This window comes from Aulostomus chinensis, chromosome 4 (genome assembly GCF_037954235.1).
Source record: "Aulostomus chinensis isolate RoL2024-O1b breed Wild chromosome 4, RoL_Achi_v1.0, whole genome shotgun sequence".
Lineage (NCBI taxonomy): Eukaryota > Metazoa > Chordata > Actinopteri > Syngnathiformes > Aulostomidae > Aulostomus > Aulostomus chinensis.
This window is the reverse complement of record NC_141323.1, coordinates 32,177,733-32,183,732: the sequence shown is the minus strand read 5'-3', so window position 1 is coordinate 32,183,732 and position 6,000 is coordinate 32,177,733. Positions and strand designations below refer to the sequence as shown.

At 43.5% G+C, this 6,000-nt stretch overlaps 3 non-coding genes and 2 pseudogenes across 3 annotated transcripts; 1 reads left to right on the top strand and 4 right to left on the bottom strand.

The window, feature by feature from the left end:
• Window positions 1-3,859: 3,859 nt before the first annotated feature.
• On the top strand, window positions 3,860-3,932 carry trnak-uuu (transfer RNA lysine (anticodon UUU)). Its single transcript has one exon. It is a non-coding gene; the product is annotated as a tRNA-Lys (tRNA).
• A 401-nt stretch (window positions 3,933-4,333) lies between these two features.
• Window positions 4,334-4,452, bottom strand: LOC147267131 (5S ribosomal RNA). The gene has a single exon (XR_015113580.1). It is a non-coding gene; the product is annotated as a 5S ribosomal RNA (ribosomal RNA).
• Window positions 4,453-4,764: 312 nt separating this feature from the next.
• Window positions 4,765-4,883, bottom strand: LOC147267130 (5S ribosomal RNA). Its single transcript, XR_015113550.1, has one exon. It is a non-coding gene; the product is annotated as a 5S ribosomal RNA (ribosomal RNA).
• A 310-nt stretch (window positions 4,884-5,193) lies between these two features.
• LOC147267129 (5S ribosomal RNA) lies at window positions 5,194-5,312 on the bottom strand (annotated as a pseudogene).
• Window positions 5,313-5,623: 311 nt separating this feature from the next.
• LOC147267128 (5S ribosomal RNA) lies at window positions 5,624-5,742 on the bottom strand (annotated as a pseudogene).
• Between the last annotated feature and the right edge of the window lie 258 nt (window positions 5,743-6,000).

Here is a 6,000-nt window from a genome sequence, read left to right as displayed (position 1 = left end):
AAAGGGAAGTTGACTCAACTGGTATCTGTGTCAGTTAAAAGCCTCACAGATATTCCATAATCTAGGAGTAGAAACCAGAGTCACTTGCGACGAGGACGGGATTCGAACCCATGCGTGCAGAGCACAATGGATTAGCAGTCCATCGCCTTAACCACTCGGCCACATCGTTTTGACAGCAAAACACCGCTTTTAAACACCTGAACTCTTTGGAGCCTATTTGTCAGAAATGGACCCAGCAGGAGCCACTGAACACAACTCTGACATAATCAGGCTTCTTCCCAGCAGCATCGTGCTACAGAAGGCAGAATACAGACCATCGATACATCATCAGAGTGAACACCAGCTGATGTTTACAAGTTTAATTCACCTTTTACTACAAAATGACATCCAAGCTCAGATTCTCTTGTCCTGACTGAGCAAGTAAATGTTTAAGAAGATGAGAGTACCAGACTTTTTCATCCAAGGAAACAAGCATCCTATCACTGTCCTATGCAGAGTTTCTTTAAAAGAAAGTGAGACAACCTCAAGATTTTCTTTTTCCTCTTGTTGGATTTTGCCACAGAGAATCAGAGCCAATCAAAAGCTTGTTGGACTTTAATGTTGGAGGACTGAACAAGTCATGACATCATCAGTTTTACCTTCACAGGTGCTTCATTTACTTTACTTTCAATTTTACAGAGGTAGAACCTGAAATCAAAGCTGTCCATCAAAAGAAGTGAAAGCTTCCCAGGCTGTGATGTTCTTGTCTACAAACTCTGTCTTGTATGGAGCTTCAATCTTTAATAAAAAGAATAAAAAGAAGATAACATTTGTTGTGATTTGACGCTTTAAAAATAAAACTTACGACTTACATGGAAACTGTCTGGGGGGGGGGGGGTGGAGCCTCCATCAGGTATGTGTTTGATGTCTGAATTCTGTCTCTGATGTCTGAATTCTGTCTTTGATCTCTGGGTTCTGAGCATTGATCTCCTGCTTCAGTCTTTGATCTCTGACTGATCCTAAACTAATCAAAGGATCACATCAGCATATTGGTCCAGTCTACAGATGGTGATTTTACCTATTTGAAGCCTTATTTTGTGTTTGATGGACATTTTTAAAATCATTAATGACTTTTTGACTGAACATCCTGGACACTGTGGTGCCTGATGAGGAGACAACTTGGGTACAAAGTTGAAGAGGAGGGTTTTTGGAGAAGGGATATTTTTGCAGTGTTCCAAGTCAATAATAACTGTGGAAAAATGTCATCATTTTTCAAAATGTCCTCAGGAAGATGGTTTGTAATTCTGTCTCTCCCTCATCCTCAGCTGCTGCAGCACTTTAAAGAAAACCTTTGACTCGTGGATCTAAAAAGATCAGATGTTGTCTCCTCCAGAACATCAACACTTTAACGTTGTTGGCAGGACTCCAACCTGAGCAGGGAGACCCCAATGGATTTCTAGTCCATCGCCTTCACCACTCGGACACAAAAACCACATTCACACACACATTTGTAAAAGATTCACATTTACACAATTCTTTAAAATTGTGTCACAAGCCCATTTGTGTGAGGTCCTATTTTCTCTTTTTCAGCATTCCTTTGTTTCCAGGTCTCTAATAAGTGCAGAATTACAAAGACAAGCAAGCTTGATCCATCCTGGGCAGGTGATAGGAGCCATTGACCACTGGCCAGAGACCCTGGCACAGACGTTGGGGGTGGTGATAGAGAGCATTTCTACAATTATATTCTACATTTATAGAATTCTACAATCCTACAATTTCATTGAGCAGACGCTTTTGTCCAGAGCCACTTGCATATTTTTTCGGTGAGTTTGGCTCCTGAGCTCAAGACAGTTGTGACTCATAAAGGACAGCTTCAAATGCAGCTGTGAAGCCTCATTGTAAGCTGGGAGGAAAGACAGGTGTCTCCCTCTAGTGGCTCCTCACAGCAACACGAGCCTCATTTCATACACATGCATCCACCACCTCACTACAAAAGGCCAGTTGGGCCTCGACAGACAGGTGAGTTTCAAGTGTTGGACAAAGGTCTTTAAGATGTTCTTATTAATTCTATAACATCTGAGATTAAAATCTATGGAATTACAACCAACAAGCAGTCAAACACCTGATCAGATGCTCCTTCATGAGGCTGAGAAGAATCAATCTAAACTGGGATGAAGAAAATTAATTGAGAAGAGAAACCTACTGATTGGATGACATGGACCCACCTGATCCATGTCAGCCTTGCTGGAGCAGAAAGAGGTGGATCAGAGGAATCAGTGGATCAAGACTCAGGTGTAAGATGAAGAATCTCTTTATTCACAATGGAGTCAGAGAAATCTTCCAACGTGAACGTGAAAGACCATTTTTTACCAAAGACAGGCTGTGTTTGTGTGTGTGTGTGTGTGTGTGTGTGTGTGTGTGTGTGTGTGTGTGTGCGTGTGTGTGTGTCCCTACTGACTGTCTGGGTGACTCACTAAATTCAAAACTGAAGTGATTATTTAATTAATAAACAAAACATTTGTCCAAAAGTCATGATCAAATTCATGTAAAATCTGAGCAACGAGGGTTTGAAAATGTTCAAATGAGCCAAAACAATGTCCTGGGATCCAACCAGGGACCTTTAGATCCACACCAATCTTCCCTGACCTCATAGAAACTGGAACATTTCAACAAATAAATTCAAATTCAACTCAGCAGCAACTCTAGAACAGTCAGAGCACTTGCTAATTCCCCTGTTAGCTCCAGATCAGACAATGCAGGCTCACCTTCACGCTTGGTTGTACAACCGTCACCAGTTGAAGCTTCTCTGGTTCAACAAACTCTGGGGACTCAAGACACAAGTCAGCACCGGTGCAGGTCCAGATCCAGATGTTAGCTGATGGGGACAATGGCTTAAGGGAGCTCCAGGTAGCTGGTTTGAACTGGTCCCTCATCTCTGTGAGTAGAAACCATCTGAGGTGGAGGGTGAAGATCTGCTTTGACCTCCTGATCTCCCAGTAAAGCCAGTATAGATGTTGAGCTTGGAGGAGTTGATGGCCTCCTTCATCTTCTTGTTGGAGATGTTTGCTAAACTCAACACCACCACAGATCAGAGGAAAGTCCACTTGTCAGCTGGACATTGGAGTTTCTAGTGACCTGCAGGATCTTAGTTGTGGTGGCAGCAGGCCTGTTCCAAGAGCTGGGCTCACATTCATGATCAGGCTTCAGAATGGTTCTGGACCACTGAGTGATAGAAGCTGATCCTGGAGCAGCAGAAGACAAATATAGAGAAGAAAAGACAAAAGACAGAGAGAAAGGAGGGAGAGAATGACAAAAAGATGGGAACAAGATGAGGGTGAAAGACAAGCAGAGAGAAAGACAGAGGGACAGGGGGATGGAAGACAGACACACAACCAACAACAGCAACAGCAGCAATAATAGTTTTGATATTGTCCTGTTATTGATGTTTTCATGTGAAAGTGTGAACTGTTCAATGTGTCATGACTTCAGAAGCTCAAATCCTCTCGAAGTTCTAGTGAGAGTGGAAGAGATTATAAAATGAGAGAGGCAGGGCCTTCACTCAGAGCTGAAACAGCTCAGTTGGGAGAGCGTTAGAGTGAAGATCTAAAGGTTCCTCGTTCGATCCCAGGTTTCAGCAGAGGAACAGCATTGACTTTACTTTCCAGTGGAGGAACTGCAGACATGAAGGAAACTAACATCTTGTCCTGTGCATTCTTATGACATTCAAGACATTTTTGGAGCCTCTTGTTGGATTTTGCCACAGAGAATCAGAGCCAATCAAAAGCATGGTGGACTTTCACATGGAGTATTGAACAAGTCAAGAAAGCAGCAGTTTGACCTTCACAGGCATTTCTTTTCCTGTCTAAATGCTATAGAAAGAGCCTGAGTAGCTCAGACGGTAGAGCATCAGACTTTTAATCTGAGGGTCCAGGGTTCAAGTCCCTGTTCAGGCGCTGTGCTGGTGTTCCAGTGTTTGACAACATGGTACTGGATGAAGTTCAGTGTTGAACAAACTGGTATCATCAGAAGTAGAAGTGTCCTTGTCTTGCCACTGCGAGACTGTAGCTGCAGGTCAAATGTGAGATAAAAGTGACTAATAATAATTTCATGTGGCATGCAATTAACAAAACACCACAAATAACACTGGTCAAATTAATTTTATTTATATTGCACCAAATCAAAACAAAACTTATCTCATGACACTTTACAGGTAGAGCAGGTCCAGTACCAAACTCCTTCAATGAATCTACACCCAACAATTCTCCATCAGCAAGCCAAATAGGTGTCCTGTCAATACAACGAAAAGAATGTTGATGTCATCGAGAGAAAAGTACTGCATCTGCCAAAACAAAAAAGCTTACAGCACCTGGTATTCCCAGGCAGTCTCCCATCCAAGTACTAACCAGGCCCGACCCTGCTTGGCTTCCGAGATCAGACGAGATCGGGCATGTTCAGAGTGGTATGGCCGTAAGCCCTTGATTCTGACACACATGGGCTCTATTATCCATTTCACTCACTTTACAACCTCAGAAAAAAAGTGACGTGCAACAGCCTCACGGTCTTTTCAAACACCAAATAGGTGTCCTGTCAATACAAAGAAAAGAATGTTGATGTCATCTAGAGAAAAGTACTGCATCTGCCATCTGTCTACTTCAAATTACACGCTGCATGACATTCCATTTCAAAGCTGCAGAAAGGCGCTTCAAGAAAAGGTGTGTGAGGGAAGCTCGCTCATGCTGGTCCCCAAAGACTCAAAGCTGCCCTTTCCTCACAATGAAACAAAAAAGCTTACAGCACCTGGTATTTCCAGGCGGTCTCCCATCCAGGTACTAACCAGGCCCGACCCTGCTTAGCTTCCGAGATCAGACGAGATCAGGCGTGTTCAGAGTGGTATGGCCGTAAGCCCTTGCCTCTTAAACACATGGGCTCTATATCCATTTCACTCACTTCACAACCTCAGAAAAAAGGTGATGTGCAACTGCCTCACGGTCTTTTCACACGCCAAATAGGTGTCCTGTCAATAAAAGAAAAGAATGTTGATGTCATCTAGAGAAAAGTACTGCATCTGCCATCTGTCTACTTCAAATTACACGCTGCATGACATTCAATTTCAAAGCTGCGGAAAGGCGCTTCAAGAAAAGGTGTGTGAGGGAAGCTCGCTCATGCTGGTCCCCAAAGACTCAAAGCTGCCCTTTCTTCACAAAGAAAAAAAAAAGCTTACAGCACCTGGTATTCCCATGCGGTCTCCGATCAAAGTACTAACAAGGCCCGACCCTGCTTAGCTTCCGAGATCAGACGAGATTGGGCGTGTTCAGAGTGGTATGGCCGTAAGCCCTGGACTCTGACACACATGGGCTCTATATCCATTTCACAAACCTTACAATCTCAGAAAAAAAGTGATGCGCAACAGCCTCAGGGTCTTTTCACACGCCAAATAGGTGTCCTGTCAATACAAAGAAAAGAATGTTGATGTCATCTAGAGAAAAGTACTGCATCTGCCATCTGTCGACTTCAAATTACACGCTGCATGACATTCAATTTCAAAGCTGCAGAAAGGCGCTTCAAGAAAAGGTGTGTGAAGGAAGCTAGGTCATGCTGGTCCCCAAAGACTCAAAGCTGCCCTTTCCTCACAAAGAAACAAAAAAGCTTACAGCACTTGGTATTCCCAGGCGGTCTCCCATCCAAGCACTAACCAGGTCCAACCCTGCTTAGCTTCCGAGATCAGACGAGATCGGGCGTGTTCAGAGTGGTAAGGCCGTAAGCTCTTGACTCTGACACACATGGGCTCTATATCCATTTCACAAACCTTACAACCTCAGAAAAAAAGTGATGCGCAACAGCCTCAGGGTCTTTTCACACGCCAAATAGGTGTCCTGTCAATACAAAGAAAAGAATGTTGATGTCATCGAGAGAAAAGTACTGTATCTGCTATCTGTCTACTTCAAATTACACGCTGCATGACATTCAATTTCAAAGCTTCAGAAAGGCGCGTCAAGAAAAGGTGTGTGAGGGAAGCTCGCT